This window comes from Callospermophilus lateralis, chromosome 6, assembly GCF_048772815.1.
Source record: "Callospermophilus lateralis isolate mCalLat2 chromosome 6, mCalLat2.hap1, whole genome shotgun sequence".
Classification (NCBI taxonomy): Eukaryota; Metazoa; Chordata; class Mammalia; order Rodentia; family Sciuridae; genus Callospermophilus; species Callospermophilus lateralis.
This window is the reverse complement of record NC_135310.1, coordinates 75,768,324-75,791,278: the sequence shown is the minus strand read 5'-3', so window position 1 is coordinate 75,791,278 and position 22,955 is coordinate 75,768,324. Positions and strand designations below refer to the sequence as shown.

The 22,955-nt window shown below is 36.7% G+C and overlaps 1 pseudogene; it reads left to right on the top strand.

The window, feature by feature from the left end:
* Nucleotides 1–1,991: 1,991 nt before the first annotated feature.
* Nucleotides 1,992–22,620, top strand: LOC143401899 (glyceraldehyde-3-phosphate dehydrogenase pseudogene; annotated as a pseudogene).
* Nucleotides 22,621–22,955: the final 335 nt, after the last annotated feature.

Here is a 22,955-nt window from a genome sequence, read left to right as displayed (position 1 = left end):
TTGAAATACGTTATTCCAGGATCTTCTTGCTTTCAACGTCTGTGATGAAAAATAAGCCGTTAACCTAATTGGTTTACCCCTGAATGTAATCTGCCTCCTTTCTCTCATAGCTTTTAATATTCTCTCCTTGTTCTGTATGTTGGATATCTTCATAATTATGTGTCTTGAAGTTGGTCTATTATGGTTTTGTATGTTTGGTATCCTGTAGGCTTCCAGGATTTGGCAATCCATTCCATCTTTCATATCTGGGAAGTTTTCTAGGATTATTTCATTCAATAGATTGTTCATTCCTTTGGTTTGAACCTCTATACCTTCTTCTATCCTGATGACTCTCAAGTTTAGTTTTTTTTATGACATCCCATATCTCTTGGATAGATTGCTGGTGATTTCTTAGCATCCTTTCTGTGTTGACTATATGCTTTTCAAGTTGATAAACTTTGTCTTCATTATCTGATGTTCTTTTTTTTTTTTTTTTTTTTTGATGTTCTGACTTCTATTTGATCTAGTCTATTTGTGATATTCTCCTTTGAGTTTTTAATTTGGTTTATGGTTTCCTGCAGTTCTAGGATTACTGTTTGATTTTTTTTTTAAATCTCTGTCTCCTGGTAGAGCTCGTTCTTTGCCTTTTGAATTTGCCTATGTAATTTGTTTTCAAAGTATACTTTCATTGTTTGGACTTGCTGTCTAATATCTTCTCTAAGATTCCGTTCCATCTAAGTTAGGTATGCCTTGAGTTCTTTCTCTGTCCATTTTTCTGATGCCTCTAGGTTCTCCTGTGAATTTAAGTTGTCCTGCATTGTTTGTAATCCTTTTTCCCTTGTTTTTTCATGGTGCTCACGTTACTTTCCAACTCTGTTTGACTGCTGTGTTTCTGTTTTCTTCTTTAAATTTGTTTTGGTTTTTATAGTTTCAATATCTCTCCTTTGTGTTGGGAGACAATATTTAGAGATGTTGGATTTAATTGTGATTTAAGGTAAACTCATTAGTTTCATTAAAGGCCTTCAGATTTTGATGGCATGTATAGAATTGAGGTTTGAACTTAGGATTTTATGTTGAGGTCGGGCGATTTGATGGTATGGAGGTTAGTATATGTTAGCTTCTTTGGGGGGTTGCTCAAATGCAGGTGGATATTAACAAGAGACTAGACAGGAGTACTTGGGGGTAGTTAAGGGCTTAGTCAGACTATAGACCAATCCATCTATTTGCATATAGTAAGTTGTACGTAATCTGGGTGGTCATGCTTAAGAGGAAAGATGGGGAAAAGGTAAGAAAGCAAACTAAGAAAGAGAGAGGGAGAGTGGAAAGAAAGAGAAAGAATAGAAAAGGAAAAGAAATGATAATAAAAAATAATAAAATGTAATAAAATAAAAATTACAATTAAAAAAATAATATAATTATAAAAAAGAAAAAAATTAAAATTAAAAAATTTTAAAAGGGGGGGGGGCATTGTTAGGCTTCTATTTTCTTTGCTTCCAGTAGGTGGTGCTGTGCCTTCTGGGCCAAGATTTTGCCCTCCGGATGTAGGAAACAATCTGTGTGAGGCCGCTCCCTCCCCCCGCCCGCCCCCTGTGTCTCTCAAAACCTGTTAGCTTAGGTTTATTACTGGTCTCTAGTCCCCTGGCTTCTCCTGCCAGCCAGGCCTTTCCCAGTGTGATACCTCTTAGCAGTTCAAGCTACACTCTGGGCCTGCAGTTTCCTGGATGTGGAGCGTGGCTTTTGGGAACCGGCACCTTATAGTTTTGATTCCCTCCACTAGCCCCTCCTCTGAGAGCTGTCGAGACAGGTTTTGTTTTTGCAGCTGGTGGGAGGGGGGTGTTGGAGGTCAGGTGCCTTTACCTTTCCCCACACCTCTATTCACTCTCACTCTGTTAATCGTGCCCCCGGAAAGCTGGAGAGAGATTTTATGCGATTTCCCCGCTGTATGGGAGATGGTCTAAATGACACAGACCTGTTCTATTGCTGAATGAGCTGCAATCTGTCGAAAACTGGCGATGGTGATGTCAGCTCTCCAAGATGGTGGCAGCTGGCTTGCTCGGTAGGCTGTCCAGTGTGGAGGACAGAACTGGACCGCTTCCTTCCCCTATCTCAAACCCAGAACTCAGCCTGGAGCACAATGAGGGCACAGCCGGCAGGAGCCCACAGAATCTGCAGCACCGTTTCTCTGCGTTGCTAGCATGCTGTTTCCCAGTGCGCGGCCGTCTCTAGCAGCGGGGCAGGCCGCTGAACAAACAGCTTGAATCTCCGGGTGGACAGTTCACTCGCTGTTGAGCCCCAGTAACCGATCCTCGGGCGATGAAAATCCTTCCTCTAGGTTTTGGTGCACCCCAATTTTGCTGGAAATTCCTAACTAGATAGCTTTTGGCCGTTCTAACTCATCATTCACCTGCGCAGTGACGCGGTACACGGGGGTGATGCACTCCATTTGCCGCCATCTTCCCCAGTTGAGTCTCACATTTTCATCCCATATTTATTGGCATCTTGGAATTAATTTCATCAAAATGCACCCCTTAATTGTTTCTCCATGATCCTGCCCTTCATGTCTTTTCTTTACCCCCACCCACAGCCCAACAAACAATTGGCAAATTTGGCATTGATCAGTCTGGTTGTTCTCTTCCTCTGCACCACTATCATCCTGGTTTAAAGCACCATCATTTCTCCTTTGAGGAGCTCTGATTTTTGTATACATACTTGCAAAGGGAGCCATTATTGATTAGGTTAAGTGTCCTATGCAAAGGTGGCAGGGCACTATCTACAGGGAACTATGGAAAAGTTATTTATATTTCCAGAGTAAAAGCAAGTTCATTTAGTGTCAGGGTTTTTAGCCCCCTGTCTCCTCCTGACCAGCACAGGAGAAGCAGGGAAAGCACGCCCCAACCTGGACGAGCCAACAAAGGTAAAGGTCGACTGGTGGCCAGCACCCAGCCCTCCCTCGCCGGAGGACAATCAGATGTGCCAGGGAGATGAGTGGAAGCAGGATCTCATTTATTGAGGAAGTACACACAACTTATGTATTGCACAGGAGCCAATCAGGATAAAGGTTAGAGGGGTGGAGTGAGTCCACGTATACACCCATCCCATAGTCTGTAAGGGAAGGCACAAGCTGTCCATGAGGGCGGAAGAGTCCTGGACCTATCCTGGAGGTGGTCCACCTTTTCCGTCACTTCCCACAGCCCTGCCTCATGGCTGATTGCCAGGAGCCATCCCAGCCACATGCGTGGCCTCAAGACCGGAAGCGGGCAGCAAGTCATGCCCTACAATTAAGGTTCTAGGATATGAATTGTGTTTTCACAATCTATGGCATTTCCTCTTCTTCAGTCAGTTCCAGGCATCCTCAACCCTATCTAGTATCATCTATTCTTTAGCCTTTTTTTCATACTATCATGTAAGACTGTTGCTGGTCCTGCCAAGTACCAGTTGGTAACTCTACGTGTAATAATATAATACTATCTTCTAAGTATAACCTGACTGCCTCTTTCATAACCATGGAATTTGTTTTTGCATTTATTAGTGACCATAAAAATGTAATAGTCTACAGTGTATTTTTAATACATGATTTGAAAAGCACATAATTATTTCAAATGTTAAAACCATTTCAACAGAGTTTTTGTGTGAGTAAATCCCCACAATACCTTATTTGTTAAAAAATAATAAAACTAATTATCATTCAAATAATCTTTGCACTTATGAATTCTAATTCCTACAGTGAACAACACTTAATCAAAATAGCTCTGATAATTAACTCAGTTGGAAGAATTCTTCTGAGCACTTAAGACAGAAAAACAGCTTTTCACTGTATTGATGGAGTTTTGAGTCTTAGTCAAAATAATTAAGATTTTTACAAACAAAAAATTAAAAGGAAAGACACAATGGAAATTGTCTTTGATTAAAATGTGAATTTCATATTGTAGTAGGTTTTTTATTTTCAGAAATACATTAAGATACTTAAACATCAAACAGCACCTTAATTTGATAGCATTTTTTTATTTATCTCTAGTCAAGATTCTATAACTTAGCATTATAAGTGCAAAATTATTTTTTTCTTTACATTTTCAAGAGAAATAACTGGGTCACCTTTAGTGTTACTTACGTGCAAAATCAACTGCTTTAACTGAAAAATAATATCTTTTAAAATATCACTAAATTTTAACCTCAAATTATAAAAATGATAATAGTATAAACACTACATATATTTTAAGCATGGTTAATCCCCACTTCTCTAGATGCTTATTTTTCAGTTTATGGATCTAGCAGATTTTCTATTGCTTCTCTGTCTTCCTTTCTATAGGCCTTGGGTCACCTCACTCTTTATTTCCAGCTAATTTAAAATGAACAAAGGTAACTAAGGAGATAAAATTCAGTCAATTACCCTATACTTTCTAGTAATAATTCACTTGGGATTAATGGCCAATAAGAGGTTTCCATTTGCATGTACAAAATTTCTTCCATATTAGCTTTGGTCCTTGGCTAAAAACAACTAAGTAATGACTGTAGTTAAGAAGTTTCTTTTAGTTAGTATATATTCATCATATGTCCAGCAACCTCCTTCCTAGGCATTTATCCAAGAGAAATAAAAGTATATGTCCATATAAAAACCATAATTGTTTATATCAGCTTCAGCTATCATCACTAAAAACTGGAAAAACACAAATGGTCTATAAACTGGCGAATAGATTTAACATGTTGCATGTAATGGAATACAGCTCAGCATTAAAATGGCATGGATCACTCATGCATTCAACAATATGGGTGAATCTTAAAGATATTATGCAAAGTAAAAGAAGATAAACCCCAAATGGTACATACTGCATAATTCAATTTAAACATAACTTAGGAAGACACAAAACCAGACCAAAACAGATTAGTGGTTATCAAGGTCTAGAGGCTGAGACAGAAATATAATGACGAAGGGTCACAGAACTTTTGGTGGTGACAAAGGAGTTCTACACCTTGATTTCAATGGGGGTTACAGAACACAGCATATATTTGTCGAAGTTCATTAGAACTGTACACGCAACAAGGACAAATTCTACTATACATAAATTCTCCCTAAGTGAATTCACTTCTTTAAAAAGTAGAGAACATTGTCAGTGTCCTCAAGGAACTTACGGGTGGTGGATAAGCCAAAACCAGAGGAAAAAAATGATTCACAGGAACCAAGAATATATACTTATAAGACATGAGCTGTTATAACCTTCCCTAATGTGATTTCTCTTAGGACAAGTGGGATGTAAGAATTACCATGTTTGTGTTCAAAACACCAGAAAAACTAGGGATAACAGAAACAAATTCAACATCGTAAAATGTTATCTTCGCTAAGCCTCAGGCCAACATCATTCTAAATGGAGAAAAATTAAAGGCATTCCCTCGAAAAACTGGAACAAGACAGGGATGCCCTCTTTCACCACTTCCATTCAACATTTTTCTTGAAACACTGGCCAGAACAATTAGACAGACGAAAAAAATTAAAGGGATATGTATAGGAAAAGAAGAACTTAAATTAGCACTCTTTGCTAATAATATTATTCTATACCTAGAAGACCCAAAAAGCTTCACCAGAAAACTTTGAGAACTAGTAAATGAATTCGGCAAAGTATCAGGATATAAAATCAATACCCATAAATCAAAAGCACTTCTATGTATCAGTGACAAATCCTCTGAAATCTGATCAAATTCTTAAGACCTAAAACAAAAAAGTCTTTAGAATAAGAAGTACTTACCTTATGGAAAGAGAAGGAAGGTATTCGTTTCTAGATTAATCTCATCGTACCTGCTGTAATTTTACCACAATGATGCAGTTACCATATTTCTTACCTCTGAAACTTTGGTCTTCCCCTGAAAAGAGAACCCAAATCACTATTTTGGATTGGTGGCTTCCAACTTTTAACTAAGCAATGCATTTATTTATATAGGTTTTCATTTTTTCTCCATAAAAAATCCTGGTCTGCCTGGTGCATACTGTCTTGGTTTACCACATTGTAGAGCAGTATTTAGGACTGCCAATGACCTCATTTGTCCAAACACATATCAGTGCTTCCCTTCCACTCCCCTTCTCTGCAATCTACCATCTACTGTAGCTGATAATTAAACACAGAATTGCAGGTCTCAAGGTGCTCACCAAGAGATAATCTCAGAGATACTACCAAACAATGCCATCCCCAAATTTAAGCAAAGAAGATAACTTATGAGAATTGTCTCAATTCAAAATTTTCAAAATCCCATAATAGACCTGTAGTAGGAAATACATATTGCTTCATGACCAGTACACAAAATGATAGTAAATATTGAAACATTTCTCAAAACACTCTGATTTTTCTGTTTCATCCTATTTCTATTTATTTTATTGTTTTTTTTAAAAAAAGTTGGTTAATTTTAGCACCCACTAGCAGATATAACCTATAGTTTGATGATCACTGCTATAAAATATATGAAACTTAACATTCATCAAAATATTATGTAATCTGAATAGGAGTAGTTCATTACAGACTGTTTCCCCTTGACCACATTATAAGTGCCCACCATATTCCCAACCCCTTGAACCTGAATTTATTTTATTGAGTTATATTTTGGATTAATGCCATAAGGCCATATGAGTGATTCTGTGTTAATTTTTGAGAATGTTGTTGAGGATTTTGTTGATTGTATTACACAGTGCCCCTCAAAAAGGATCAAGTGTAGAAAAGCTCTTTTGGTCCCACTGTCAAGAATAATGCTGATTACCCTAGGTTAGCTTATTTTTTCCTTATGGAAAAATTTGTTTTTCCATACTCACATTGACAATTAGAAGCCTTAGTTTCACATCCACCACCCACTTCTAATAAGTACATGGGATTATGTGGCTACAATTTAGGTATTTAATCTCACTCCTGATTTCATTTTACTTTTTCTACCCTTTACTTTTTCCTTTGCTTCATATGTCTTACTAGTCTTATATTTACTGTAACTGAGAGAGAGAGAGAGAGAGAGAGAGAGAGAGAGAGAGAGAAACATGTTTATATGCCACTTTAAAGCTTAGTGAAACACAAGAGAAAAGGAACAAAGTGAGGGAGAGAGAAAGAGAATACTTTCATTATATAGTTTTTAAGTCTTATTCCTTATATATTCAAACTGAAATTATATGAAGACACAAATTCAGAACACTTTGTCCTAACTTTATCAGAAATAATGATTAGAAAAGAGACCATTTGCTGTTATTTTAATTTATATAAATTGACTTTAGAATTTTACTTAAAATTAAAGTATTCCATATGCAAGTATAAATATCACCTGGACTATTAAGAAATAACTTCAAGCAACATCTGTAATTGTATACTATTTGCCATAATGCCAAAGAGTACAGTATTTTCTTCATAGCTAAGAGAACAATGTAGAAACATTAATGAGACCCAAACTGAAAGAACAACTTCTTCTGAGAAAAGAAAATAACATGTATTTTACCAGTGGCCAAGGTGTCTGTAGCTTCAAATACATTTCTAAATTATTAAATAAGTCAGGATATTAGAAGACAGATAAAATCGACTGTGAAAATATATTCTTGGCTCTCTTTTTTTAAGCCTTCCTTGAATTACTTCAAAACCAAGGAAATTGTTTGGTAGCATTGACAATGAAGTAAAATTAATTTTCTGGTGATGCTTTGGAAAATCAAATCAAACATAGACTTGTTTAAGTAACACCCAGCCTGAAAATTTGATTTATTAAACCTATATTAGTTGAGTAAAACAAAACCTACTATCCATCCTGCTCTTTTTCAACCAAGCCCAATGATCTTGCTGTATTATATTTGTGACTTTGAAGATACTGGTATATCAGTGATAGATGACATTACCATTTTCTTTAATAGCCTGTTTTCAAAGTTAATTAACTATTCTGGTGATACTTTAATCTCACTCATCCACACCCATCTTACTTTAGTCCAGTTCATTTTTTTCTTTTTTAACAAACACATGTTGAGACATACATAAAGGCAAAAAGGCAGATGGGGAACAAAATTAATCTTATGGAGCAACTTAAGGATGAAGATATTTCTAAATATTTGGTAAATAGTTCTCTCAATAAACAGTAATGAGAAAGGAAGTGAATACAACTATTGCTATTATGATCACAATATCAATTACTTGAGAACTTTATGTATGAAGAAAATGTTAATACAATTAGGTTTTAGTTATGCAGAGTAATAATGTGATAGCTGAAATACGGCCTTGTTGGAGAAAAAATCAAGTAAGAAAACGAGAAAGAATTGCTTCTGCCATCCTATAACCTTTCTTTTTAGAATTATGCCTTGGGTTCCTTCTCCGATCTTCCGATCTTCTTTGTCATTCTTTGGTCTCCATGGGCTTCAGCCTGCCCTCATCCCCTCAATCCAACCTCCAGACATCAGAGTCCCTCAGCACTAAGTCTTGGGCCACTTCTTTTCCCAATATATGTCTTACCTAAATCACAGCACAAGGGCCAGGCATTTTATAATTTTCACTCTCCGTCTTTGCCTTCCCTGTGCTCTAGGGAAATGAACATTCCCTGACATGGTCTGCAAGGACCTGGGTGATGGGTCACTAACCAGTTTTTTAATATTTCACACCACTCTCTGCAAACTTTCCGTACTCTGGCCATACTTCCCTTTTGTCATTTCTTTGTATACATTTTTCCCATTTCAGGGCATTTGGATTCCTATTTTTCACTACTATCTCATGGTTAATTTTTTTTCATCCTTCAGTCTTAACTGACATGTCCTCTCATGTCACACAATTTAGAGTTGTAGTTCCCTATTCTCTATCCTTCATATATCATATTATGAGTCTCATTAGAGAAGCTTCCATGTCTGTTTCATTCATGCCTCACAGTAGTTACTCAAAATATTTTTATTGCATGAAAAATCAGTTCATACCACTATTTCCTGGTGTCATGTGAAAATGTTTGCAAACATACAAGACTACCTTTCTATTTTAAAAAAAATAGACATTTATCTAAAATACCAGGTGAAACAATTAATTTAAGAAACCAGATCATACTGTCCTCTCCATTTGACTTTGATATAAACTTGGCTATATATTTCTGCAGGAGAAACAATTATTAAGAAATAATTAAAAGTAGGATTAAAATCGAACCGAATCTCTGAAAACTACACTCCATTCATCACACTTTTTAAATATTGGAAGGTTTTTGAGTCTGTGTCTTGGATACTGTCATAGGTATGTTCCTTATCTTGTCACATTTAATCCTTACAACCATCCCATGCCTTAGAAACCATTGTGCCTGATTAATAGATGAGAAAACTGAAGTTCAGAATTGTTCAGTGACCCACTTAAGATCATACAAGTAATTAGGACAGAAACAGGATTCAGATTCAGCTGCCAATTCTATAATAGGCACCATCTGAAAATATGCATTTCTTCCTAATTATAATGTTAAAAATAAATCAATAAATACCAGTGCTGTTTAACTAAAATTTTAAACATTGAATCAAAAAAAAAATGTGTTCACTTTGACCTACATCTTGAAAGAAGGGGAAATATATTGGTTCCAACATGTGGCAAGTATAGGACAGAATTCACAAAATGTTATTTCAAGGATTCCTTGAATTTTAATTTTAAGTTATTCTATCCCAAGGCAAATGTTTTTTCATAAAAACCTATAATTATTTTTCCTTGCATGAAATATTTTAATATTTTAATGATAGCAAATACCTATTCCTAGCATGTTTTAAAGATTTTTTTTCAATGGAAAATAAACTACCTTCTCTTTAAAAATTAGTCTTTCAGTTGCCATTGAATTATGATAGGCATAATTCTTTATTTCCCTGGAGCTGAATTTCTACATCCTGCTCTGTTTTAGCAAGCTCACCTGTGCATATAGAGTACATGCATCTGGATGCTCAAGTTGGGGCTGGTTTTTTTGCATTTTCACATTCTAATGAAAAGATAAGTCATCAATAAACAGTTATGAGTTAAGAGTTCCATCTTTTTTCTCCTCATAGTTCCTGGAACATGGTTGCCACTTATGTATTATTTGTTGAATGAGTAAATGAATGCAAATTAGCAGAAGGAAGAGGTACATTGAATTTTGTTTTAAATATCAACCATTTCTGTTTATCCAAGGTCTATTGATTTTTTAGAAAGCTGTCCTTTTTTCACATAATTAATATTTTAACACAGAGTAATTAAAGAAAATTTTATTTTATAACTTTATATCCACTATAAAAATCATCCCTTGTTTATTATAGAAAATAAGAAAATGTACATATGCAAAATAAAGTGAAATTGAAATGATCAATAACACACCAGTACCATAAAAATTACAAATTATTTCTTTTCTAAAAACACAATATCAAACATACATATATAATTAAAATACTAATTTTATTATCCAATTTGGCATTGTTAATCCTTTGCTGACAATGATATTTGCTGTGAGCTATTTTTAACTTACTATCTATCATGTACTGAGATAGTACATTGTACATTGTGCTCTACAGGAGGACCTCTATATTAAGTATTGTCAACATTTTTTTAAAGCTCAGGAAGCAAATGATTAGGAAGGTTAAATAGTTTTATAGAGGTATTCAATACTAACATGGGGCAGAACTGGAATTCCAGCTCAGGCTTGTCTGACTGGAAAGTCCACACTAATTCCACATAGGATTTGGCTCCCTGTATGACATTGCTGGTGTTAAATCATTTCAGACATAGAAAAGTGGAAGTTGAATGTTATTTCCAAATAATAAAAACAAAATTCACTTTTATTATTACTCTCAAATCAAACCCCATGATAAATAAACATCAAAATGTCAGTTAAAAGCAGATACAAGAGAAAGGGGGTTCTCTTGTATCCTGATTTCCATGTTGACAAGCAGGAGACTTTGGATAACCAATCATCTTTACTACAGACTTATTTCCCTGTTGAAAAATAATATTGCTCTGACCTGCATATTTCATAGGGATTTGTGAGGATCAAATGGAGTGTATTAAACTGTGAAGGATATAAAACATGATATTCATATATAACACTTCTAAATATGAAAAATCCAACAAGCCACATTCCTGAGTTTCAAATGTGAAAGAGTATCAACTAGCAGAAATTAGTGTATATGACCGTAAAGAGCCCTCCACTGTGCTGTTAACTGAGTTTTAGATAATCATGTCAAGGCCAAAGCCAATCCTTCAGAACCCTATAATTAGCATTTCTGACTTGGCCTAAGGACCAGTAGCCTAAATGTAACCAGATGTTTTAAAATGCTTACACAGAAATTTAACTTAATCTGCAAAACTCATCACCATTCCTAGAAAAGAGCTCGAGGCTGTTTAAGAAATTATTATTGCTTTACTATCTGAAGGTACTAATTGGAATTTCAAGAAGCTTAGAGCACTCTGTGCAGCCTTCATAAATTTAAGGGAAAAGAAATATTTTTTCTGGCAAAGTATCAAATTTCAAGAACACTTGCAACACTTGCTCCTTTAACAAGGTCTTAGAAGAACTCTCTGAGTTGCTCTTGAGTATTACTTTCTTTTCTATACGGTTTTTCTGGAATAGTGGTTATTCAGTGGGGAGAGAACATCCCTTTTCTAGAAATATTTTTCCAATGTGACTTATATTCAAGAGTTTTCTGCCTTTCCATTCCTTTAGCATGTGAGGTAATACGAGTGCACCTATTAGACAATAGGTAAAGCACTGGACAGAGAAAGAATCTTTATGACCAATTCCTCAGATAGACATAGTAGATACTGTTCTTTCTGTTCTTCAGGTCCAAGCAATAATTGAAAGGAGAAGTGAATTAGCACACAACTTATGATACATCTTTTCCCTTACTGCTATAGTAAAAGAAGATGTCTTCAATAACTAATAGGTTTATTTAACTAAAGAATTTGTGTAGCACATTGATTGAATTTTAAATTTGGTTTTAAATTGGTATATGTTCTTCTCTGATAAATAAGGTAAGCCTCAAAGGACTAGAGTATTTTTTTTTTAATTTTCTAACCTTTCACCATGGTTAGTCAGAACATCTTCCACTCCATAACCATCTCCAGAAAGTGCCTGCCTTCACTCCCTTACCTATGACCTGATCTCCAGTTCCTTCCGTGGCAATATCTCTCACCTACCCCCATGCTGCATGCTCTTTCCATCCCTCTCTCTCAGAAGTGGGTAGGAACCTCCTCCTTTTCAAGGTGGCCCTTTATCTTTTTGTATTTGCTATCTTGCCTTTCGCCTTCATCTTCACCTGTTCTCTTCCTGTCAGACAGATACCTTTCTTATCTTTAAGGAGAAAACAAAATTAATCAGTTACAAACAAAGCAAAAGGTTCACCTGTTTTATTTTATTCCCCCATTAAGTTACCATTCCATCGTATGTTTCTTGACATCAGCCCTTGAAAAAGTTATCTACACTCATCCACTCATTTTCTGAACTTCTTAGCCATGTGCCATTAACCTTGCAATCTGTACTCCTCTTTGTTAATCTTCTAAACATCCTCTTTTAAATGTCTAGGGACATATAGTAAAAAAATCTAACCCATTTTCTTAATTTCCATCCTGCAAGACCTCATGGAATCCTAATGCTATTGACCCCTGCCTCCTGGATATTTATCTTCATAATTAACTTTTTGAACATTTACTGATTCTAATTCTTTCTTGCCATTCTGACATTTTATCAGTTTATCTCATTCCATTTATTTACCATTAGATATTCATTCTTCTATAGTTGCATTTTCAGATTATTTGTATATTCTCATTCTACACACTATATAATAATCTGTATTATATGTGTACTTCAATGAATTCTGTTTATGTTGATCATCTGCCCATCTCTAATATATCCTGATTTCTCTCCTAGACTTCAAATCCAAATTTCCATCTCTGTGCTGGACACAGTGAAAAAATACCGCACACACACCTCAGACTAAGCATGGAGGCATTATCATTGAGTAGGGTGGACATCAGGTTCAGTGGTAGGTAGGCCTCCAATTATGGCCCTGCTTTTTTTGTGCTGTGTTACTTTGAAGAGGAATTAACTTCTCCCCATCATATTTGCTCATCTATAAATTGTGGAGAAAATAATAATCTTATGGAGATTAAACAAGATTTTGCATATAAAGTGCTTAGCACAATGCCAAAGTTATACTTAATGCTTAATAGACAACCACTAATGTTGCTGTGGTTGTTGTTTTCTCAACTGAAAGTTATAACAACCAGACTGACTTTTCCTCCTCTTTCCTGTCTCTCTAAATAGTACAACACCCTACCATTTATACTTTCTAGAATTCTCACAGTTGTCTTTATCTCTTCCCTCTTCTCCAACAGCCTCTTATCTTATCAGCACATTTTGTCGATTCTTTCTCTATACTGTCTCCCATAACTTTCTATTTATTTAAATGTGAACAGTTCAAGTCCCTTATCCCTGGATTATTGCAAGCGACTCCTGTGTCCTGTAACCCACTGCAAACTTAACCCACTGTTAGTGCCTAAAGAGCAAGTATTCCTATTCCTCCAAAATGAGACCCAAGTGCTCCTTCAGCTCTCCACCTCCTGAGCCCTCCTGCGCACCCCTTCCCCACAGGTATTCTCAGGTCTTCCTGTGCCTTTGTTTTTACTGAACCCCTAGCCTGCGAACACCTTTCTAATCTAACTGGAAATGCATTTACTGACCCACCTCCTGCACAAAGTCTCCCCCCAAAGTATTCATAGCTAATATTATCTGAAAAAATGTGATCTAAATTTCTATGTTTTTTTTATATGGAATGTAAACATCCTGGACAAAAACAGAGCAAAATATTAACAGTGGACATTGTAAAGGTGCAGTGGTTTGGAGACATGTTATGGATCTTCAAGAAATTCTTATTGTTTTATATTTTCTAAATTGTTCAAAAGAGTTGATATCTATTGTGTGCTTTCTATGCACTAAAGTCTTCACATGCATTAACTTAACTAATTTTAAGTACAATAACAACAGAATCCTCTGATGTAATTGTTAGTGTTTCCTTCCTGTCATTGAGGTATGTGGCAGTGAGGCAATGTCCCAAACTCACAGGACGGGCAAGAGCAACCTGGCCCCAAAGCCTGACTCCACTGAACTGCATCAAAGATTTTGATCATTAGAAAAAAAATACATCAAAATACCTTTTCTTTTCTTGTCTCTGCCCTGTGCCCACCCTTACTCAGCCCCCAACACCACCAAATCCCAAAATTTCCTTCTTATTTCCTTCAGAAAGAACACTCACAGCGAGGTGTTAAGGAGAAAGCAATAAGATTAAGAAAATTTGCATAAACTTGTGAATTAGCAATTGCCATCTCGAAGTAATTGCATCTTAAAAGGGATGCTTGTTAACATAAGTGAATCACTAATTAGTACAATTTCTGTCGCTACGACAAAGGGACCATCTACCACTGGCAGTGTGTGGAAGGGCAGAACAGTATCTTTGGAAAGAGATTTTCTCCTAACTCCTTAAGTACACAGGCTGCCTCATGCACAAAGGCTCCTTCAGTTTCTTAAACCCATCCTTCCCACACAAGTTTGGCTCAAAGAACTCATAGTCTATCACTCTGAGGCCTGTGTGAAAGTCCTTTCTACCATTCTGATGCTGCAGAGGCCAAGAACCAGACTAAGAAACAAAGGTCCCAAAGCTTGTGCCAAGGTGTATCAGGCTGGAATACGTGTGTGTTATTAAGTCTACAACATGAAGCAATGGATATGTTTACATTATCATATTTATTCTGTTAATAACTTCCATGAGAAAAACTTTTCAGGATAAAGATCTAGTCTAACTTCCTTTGGACCTCTCATAATTCAGGAGGTGAGTTTTATGGCTATGATTTTTTACTTGCCCTGCATTGATTGTGTATTGTGGAGATATTTATATCAAGGATTCTGTATCATGTTTGTGACCTCAAAAGAACACTGGAGGTCATATGATATTTTCTTCCCCCTACCTTATTAGGGATTGAATGTCCATCAAGAACTTAGCATAGTCAAATTCTGAGGGAAATCTGGTGGACTGGGCACAGAGGTATCAACATTTGGTGAGTTGTATTAGTTGCTTGGGGAAGAGGTGGCTGAAACAATGCTAAAATCTCATTTCTGTTTATTTATTTAAATTAAGTATCAAAATGTGATGCAAATGACCTAGGCCAGAAGGACTTCTGGTAAGAATATTATAAATATCTTTCACATAGATGGATGGATCAATTGATCAATAAATCAGTTAATTGATAAATGTTCTTTGGAAGAGTCAGTTGTAAGAGAGGATATATATTTCTTTAACTCTTCTAAGTTCATGACTGGAACTCCTATAATAAAATATGGATCAATAAGAGAAAAGTATAAAATTTGATCTAATTTTTACATGACATGGGAGGAAATGAAGACCCAAAGAGGCAGTTAAACCAGAGTATTTTATGTAATAGGATTGATTAAGAGTGGTCAGTCCTGGAGAAATATGATTCAAATAGAGTATGAGATAAATATCAGAGAACTGGGGAAACCCAGCAAGGCCTGTTCATTCAGATTCCTCTCTTTGTTTCTTCATCTTCTGAGATAAGGATGTTCTTCTCTACAAGTTTGGGGAGAGAACTTCTCACGTGAGACTCTTATGATCTGGTTCAGAGAAAAGGCAGGGGGAGTGGGGGAGGGCAGAGAGAACTTCCAGCTTCTACAAATTCCTTCAGCTTAAAACATTCAGTATGCCAAGGTGCCATATTGAATGTGGCAACGACACAGAACATAGTGAGGAAAATGCAATCAGGAAAAAAAAGAAAGAAAGAAGTTGCATTCGTTCTTCCTTCTGAGCATTTTTGAGAGAGTTTCATTGTTATTGATTTCCAGAGAATTGAGCACAGGCAAAGCTTTGCTCTATCAGTCTTCTGCATGGCAGCACCCAATGTAGTGGGAAGAGGACAGCTGGATGGAGGCAAAGCTGAAAGAGAGAATCTCAGTCATTCAAAAATCCCACATGTCCAGTGAAGTCCAGAGTATGTCACAAGAGTGAATTTAGACTGTGACTCACAGTCTTGCCTATCCTCAAGAAACGTCAGGGGGAGAGGTGAAGTGGTTGGACAGGCTGAGATTGCCCAGAAATTTTGAGTATGAGTTTACTCCTACTAAATGCTTTAAAGTTATATTATTCTATGCCCTTTTATTATTTACAAACTTCCCATCACCATCTCCTATCCCCTCGTCTGACCCCACGTTGGACAGGAAGAAATTTTTCCATAAAGTTTGCAGGAACTTCTGCTGTATTAAGCTATCAAGATTCAGGGATCATTTGTTACTGCTGCTGTGGCCTACCTAATCTTGACTGGTTCAACAGTTGCTTATGAAACTTTGCACAGATGGTCCACATATACAAAGCATACATATATAAGTGTGCACCCATGTAGAAACACACATCACACACACACATATACCTCACAGGAGGAAATAGTCCCTAGAAATTTAGCCAGGGAGAGCCCCTTACTACAAAGTAAAGGTGTAATTTGAAGGCAGCTGTAGAAGAACAGTTCCGAGAACATGCACACACAGGTGACATGTGGCTTCACATCTTGGGCATCGGTTTCCTAAACTGCGAAATGAGTATCATCATAATATTTCCTACCTTAGAGATTTGTTTTGAAAGGTTCAGAGTAAGCATTTCATAAATGCTGTCTATTATTGGTGATCTTAGAGATATAAGAAAAGCCACATAACAAATATATTCCTTTCCTTTTGTGTTGCCTGCTGCCACTCCCACCCCCTCTCTCCCCCGCCTCTCTTTCTTTTAAGAAATGGAAATATGCAAGTTAAAAATAATAAATAAATAGAAAGGTCATAAGTAGAGGAAGGGTGTTCAGGAGAGGGAGGAGGGAAGGGAAAAGGGAAGTACTAGGGAATTAAATGGAGCAAAATATGTTGTATGTGTGAATCTGTCACAATGAACCCCACTATTAGGTGTAGCACACTAATAAAAACATGCAAAAGAAACAGAAGTAAGAATGAAATTATTTAACTTAATCTGTTATGTATGACAGCAAAATGCATTGTAATTCATATTACACATTTAGAGCACAATTTTTCATATCTCTGATTTTACACAAAGTAGAGTCACACCATTAGGGTCTTCATACATGTACTTAGAGTAATGATGTTCATTACATTCCACTGTCTTTCCTACCCTCATAGTCCCTCCCTTCCCCTCCCTCCCCTTTACCCTATCTAGAGTTCATCTAACCCTCCCACACACACTTCCTACAACCATATTATGAATTAGCATCCTTATATCAGAGAAAATATTTGACATTTGGCTTTTGGGGATTGGCTAACTTCACTTAGCATTATATTCTCCAACTCCAACTCCATCCATTTACCAATAAATGCCATGATTTTATTATTTTTCAATTCTGAATAGTATTCCATTGTGTATATATACTAAATATTCTTTATCCATTCATCTATTCAAGAGCATCTAGGTTGGTTCCACAGTTTAACTATTGTGAAATGTGCTGCTATAAACATTGATGTGGCTGTGACCTTGTAGTATGCTGTTTTTAAGTCCTTTGGGTATAGACTGAGGAGTGGGATAGCTGGGTCAAATGGTGGTTCCATTCCCAGTTTTCCAAGAATTCTCCATAGTGCTTCCCATATTGGCTGCACCAATTTGCAGTCCCACTAGCAATGAATGAGTGTGCCTTTGTTCTTAATAGCTGCCATTCTGACTAGAGTGAGATGAAATCTTGGAGTTGTTTTTATTTGCATTTTTTAATTTCTAGAGATGTTGAACATTTTTTCATATATGTGTTGATTGATTGCATATCCTCTTCTGAGAAGTGGCTGTTCAGTTCCTTGGCCCATTTATTGATTGGGTTATTTGTTTTGTGGGGTTAAAATTTTTGAGTTCTTTATATATCCTAGAGATTAGTACTCTACCTGATGTGCGAGTGGTAAAAGTTTGCTCTCATTCTGTAGGCTCTCTATTTACCTCACTAATTGTGACCTTTGCTGACAAGAAGCTTTTTAGTTTTGAATTTGTCCCATTTATTGATTCCTGATTTTAATTCTTGCATTATAGGAGTCTTATTAAGGAAGTTGGGGCCTAACCCAATATGATGGAGATTTGGACCTATTTTTTCTTCTAATAGATGCAATGTCTCTGGTTTAATTCCTAGTTCCTTGATCCACTTTGAGTTTTGTGCATGGTGAGAGATAGGGTTTAATTTCATTTTGTTGCATATGAATTTCCAGTTTTCTCAGCACCATTTGTTGAAGAAGCTATCTTTTCTCCAATGTATGTGTTTGGTGCTTTTGTCTAATATAACTGTAATTATAAGGGTTAGTCTCTATGTCCTCTATTCTGTATCATGGTCTACAAGTCTATTTTGGTACCAGTACCATGCTATTTTTGCTCTATAATATAGTTTAAGGTCTAGTACAGTGATGCCACCTGATTTATTCTTCTTGTTAAGGATTGCTTTAGATATTCTGGGTCTCTTATTTTTCCAGATGAATTTCATGACTGCTTTTTCTATTGCTATGAGGAATGTCACTGGGACTTTGATTAGAATTGCATTAAATCTATACATTGCTTTTGGTAGTATGGTCATTTTGACAATATTAATTCTGCCTATCCAAGAACAAGGTAGATATTTCCATCTTCTAAGGTCTTCTTTAATTTCTTTCTTTAGAATTCTGTAGTTTTCATTGTAGATGTCTTTCACCTCTTTATTACTTGATTCCCAAGTTGGTTTTTTTTTTTTTTTGAGCTATTGTAAATGGGGTAGTTTTCCTTATTTCCCTTTCTGAGGACTTGTCACTGATATACAGAAATGCCTTTGATTTATGGGCACTTTACATATGTTGATTTTATATCCTGGTACTTTGCTGAATTCATTTACTTGTTCTAGAAGTTTTCTGATGGAATTTTTTGGGTCTTCTAGGTATAGAATCATCATCAGCAAATAGTGCTAATTTGAGTTCTTTTCCTATTTGTATCCCTTTAATTTCTTTCATCTAATTGCTCTGGCCAGTTTTTTAGGAGGCTGAAATTTTTTTAAATATAACTGATAAGTTTTATAATTTATACTTTAATTGATGTCTTTTTCTCTGTCATTTGTGCCAAACTCAGAACCAGCCCTCTGTTTTTTAAAAAAATCTAACAGAATCACACTTTTGGATTATGAATATTTTAGCAGATCTTAAGACTTTTTAAAAAAAAAAGGAATATGTCTTTTCAGAAAATGAGAACAAATGATAGTGACTTACTATGCCAGTTAATAACTATTTCAAGAAAAAAATACAGTGCATGAAAGATTGCAATAAGAAGAACCAATGAGTACAGTTTCAGATAAAGTTTTGACTGTAAAATGAAACATCCAGACATTCATACAAGCCAGTTCTCCAACTTAATGTCACATCTCGTCCATCATATTTATTAAAAACTTCAGCACTGATGAAGCAGTTAGAATTTTTAGAAGAGCAGCGGTGGTGCCAGCATTGTGAGTAATCTAGGTGCTACCCTAAACATTATTTCAGTCCTTTTTTTTCACGGTTCTTTCCGTTACTTGTGTACTCCATTTCCACACTGGAATAAAAGTGAAATAATTTTGTTTCTGCCATTACAGAAAATTGAGAAACTGAATCAAGACCATGTTTTTGAGGGAAACTGTAAATGTAAAATGTGATTGATTAACCTTTAAGTGCCCATTTAAGATAGGTATAACAGAAGGCACAAGCCATTCCTTCTACCCAGAATGTCTCTGTTCCTGGCCCACTGGTAACCACTCCTTATTATAGCTAAACTCCCTCTTCTCCCCAGCCCTTCCTTTCCTCCTGACTTCACCCTTCATGCCCTGAACTAGCTGTTCCCTCCTTCCCCTCTGTCCTGCTATAATTGGACAGACTTGCCCAGCTGCCCTGCCCACACATGTTTTGTTTATATCTCTTCCACACCACAAAAGCAAGGTTCATGTCTTATAAACCCAGGAGTCCCCGAAACCTAACAAGAAACTCAAGTTTCTATTGAATATCACAGAAATAGGGTTTAAATAGCTGACTCTGTAGACAAGGGATTAGCCTGTATACACACTTAATATAGAATTTTTTCCTATGCAGCTATCAAAATGCAACACTTAGGGCTTCCAAATTGATGGATTTTGTAGGAGTCCATTTTCTTCCCTAAATAGGGAGGGACTAGAGGACAGCAGTTTTGTGTCATCTACCCTTGTAAGTCCTCACATCAATCTTAAAAATGTCTTTAAAGACAATGAGTGCTATTCACTGAAATTAAATCACCATGGAAGGCATGAGAACAAGGGGACCCCTTAGCAACAAGTGAAGTTAGGGCCTCAGTGTGTCGTGCGATTCTGATCTTTAGTCCTGAAATAGCCAATATATTTATCCTTTATTGGCCCCATCCATCATCACTCTATGATTCTGGGTCCAAACACAGAGGTGTTCTATTAAGTCAAACAGATTGTCAAAGTGTTATCAAAACTGCAACAGCCTTGCAGGAATGTCAGTTAAAGCCTGCAATGCCACACTGTTCTTCTACAGATTGTGTTAAAACTATTCATATTCTTTGTAAGTTTCCATTACAATCATAGTCCTCAGAATTCAAGTGTCAGCACCAATTTCTTAGCATCCACATTTCCCCAAAACCCACTAAGTGGATATTTATTTCCCTTAGAAACTTAAAATTCTAAAATTCTCCACAACTTTCCTTTGAGGAACGCCCCTCTGTCAAGTGTGGTATTTCCAGCCCCCCACACACACACTAAGGTACTTTGTGAAATACCAAGAAGGTGCCCAACAACTCATCCTTGTGTAGCCTGCGATGGAGGCAGAATGAAAAGGCAGCAATCTGGTTCTGTTTCTAGAGATGCTAAAATAAAAAGATATAACAGAATGTACATCCTGATGGTTTTCTTTTTTCTATTTATTTATTTACTTTTATATTTATTTTGTCCTTTTAATATCAAACAGAGAAAGACAAACCTACAAAGGCTTGACCCAACCTCTCACAATATAATTGGATAAAGCCTTGTGTCTAAATAAAATATTTTTTTAAAGGGCTGGGGATGTGGCTCAGTGGTTAAGCACCATTGGGTTCAATCTCCACTACCAAAAAAAAATCACCATTATAAGTCACATGTCCTTGAGCAGCTCACTCCACACCACTGAGCTTCATTTTCTCCATCTGTAAAATAGAGCAATTACTCTACCTTTTTATTGAACAAAGGGTTTTTTTGTTTATTTTATTGTTGTTTTTATTTTGTTTTAGGATTTACTGTAGCAATTATGTGAAATGTGCCTTAAAGACACTAGGTAAAATGCAAAACTAAATAAGGGGTAAAGGATATATCAAGCATTTTCCCTAACCACAAGAAGCTCATAATTTGTAAGTGGATTTTAAAAACATTTTTCTGAGTGAACAAATGAGTTACCATCAGTGAGAAGAATCTTATTGCAAACATGAGCCTAGAAATATCTTCAATAATTGCTAGAAGGGCAGTTCAGAGGCAAGGGAAGTTTTGGCAACTAAGTGGTAAAGCACAGAGGAAATTTTCAGCTATGATTTCAAACAGAGGAGTATTTTGATGACGAAATTTTATTTCATGCTTTGCAAAGATATTGACTTATGAACCCTGATGAAGCCAGGCACCAGTCTCAGTCTCAGCAGTTGATGAGGGACTATGGCATAATAGCTAAAGGTCATCTCAAAAATGACCCAAGTTCTTTACACCAATTTCTTGAACACTGTGGGGCTATATGGAGATTAGACAAACCAGGATAAATTCTTCCTTTCTACCTTTCAAATTCCACTTTCATTGTGTCTCCCCCATGAGAACATATCATTATTGGCTTGTTCCAAACTTCTTGGAGTGCCAACTTTATAATATCATTTGGGGTTCTGTTTTTTAAATAAATATCATTAATCCACTTGTTATGGAATACTGCCTACCTTGAGGATATCAGTGTTAGTGGGTATAAAAATATGAACACCCTCCCACCATAGGGGGGTTCATTTGAAGGATGGAGCCTAAAAGGTCATCATCTCTGCCTCTTCTGCTGATGCCCCCATGTTGGTGGTGGGCATGCACCAGGAAAAGTACAACTCCCTCCAGATTATCATCAATGCCTCCTGTATCACCAATTGTTCAGCCCTCCTGGCTAAGGTCATCCATAACTGTGGCATCGTGGAGGGAGCTATCACTGGTACGTAGAGGACCACAGATGGCCTCTCTGGGAAACTGAGACATGATGGAGGCAGAACTGCACAGAACATCATCCCTGGGTCCACATATGTTTCCAAGCCTTTGGGCCAAGTCATCCCTGAGCTCAATGGGAAGCTCACTGGCATGGCCTTCCGATGTCCACCTCCAAAGTGTAGGTAATGGATATGACTTGTCACCTGAAGAAAGCTGCCAAATACCATAACATCAAGAAGGTGGTAAAACGGGCATCAAAGGGCCCCTATTGGACATACTGGACTAAATGGAGGACCAGGCTTCCTCCTGCAATGTTAACAGAGATACCCACTCTTCCACCTTCAATGCTGGGCCTGGACTTACCCTCAATGACCACTCTGGCAAAAATATTTCCTAGTATGAAAATTAATTTGGCTGTCGCAACAGGTTGGTGGACGCTATGGTACACATGGCCTCCAAGGAGTAAGAGCCCTAGACTACAAATCCCAGTGAGAGCATGAGAGGAAGAGAGAGGCCCTCAGCTGCTGGACAGTCCCTTCCCCAACTCAGTTCCCCAACACACTGAGAATCTCCCAGCTTCCCTCCCACACCTTTCTCCCGGTCCCTTTCATAATAGGAATGCAGTGATGGATCATCTCATGGTGTCCAAGGAAGTGACTCTACTTCAGCTGCAGTAGTATGATATTGAAATTCATTTAAAGGATTAAATTAACTGAGTGTTATGGTTTGGATGTGAAATATTCCCTCAAAAGCTCATCTGTGAGACAATGCAGGAAAGTTTAGAGGAGAAATGATTGGGTT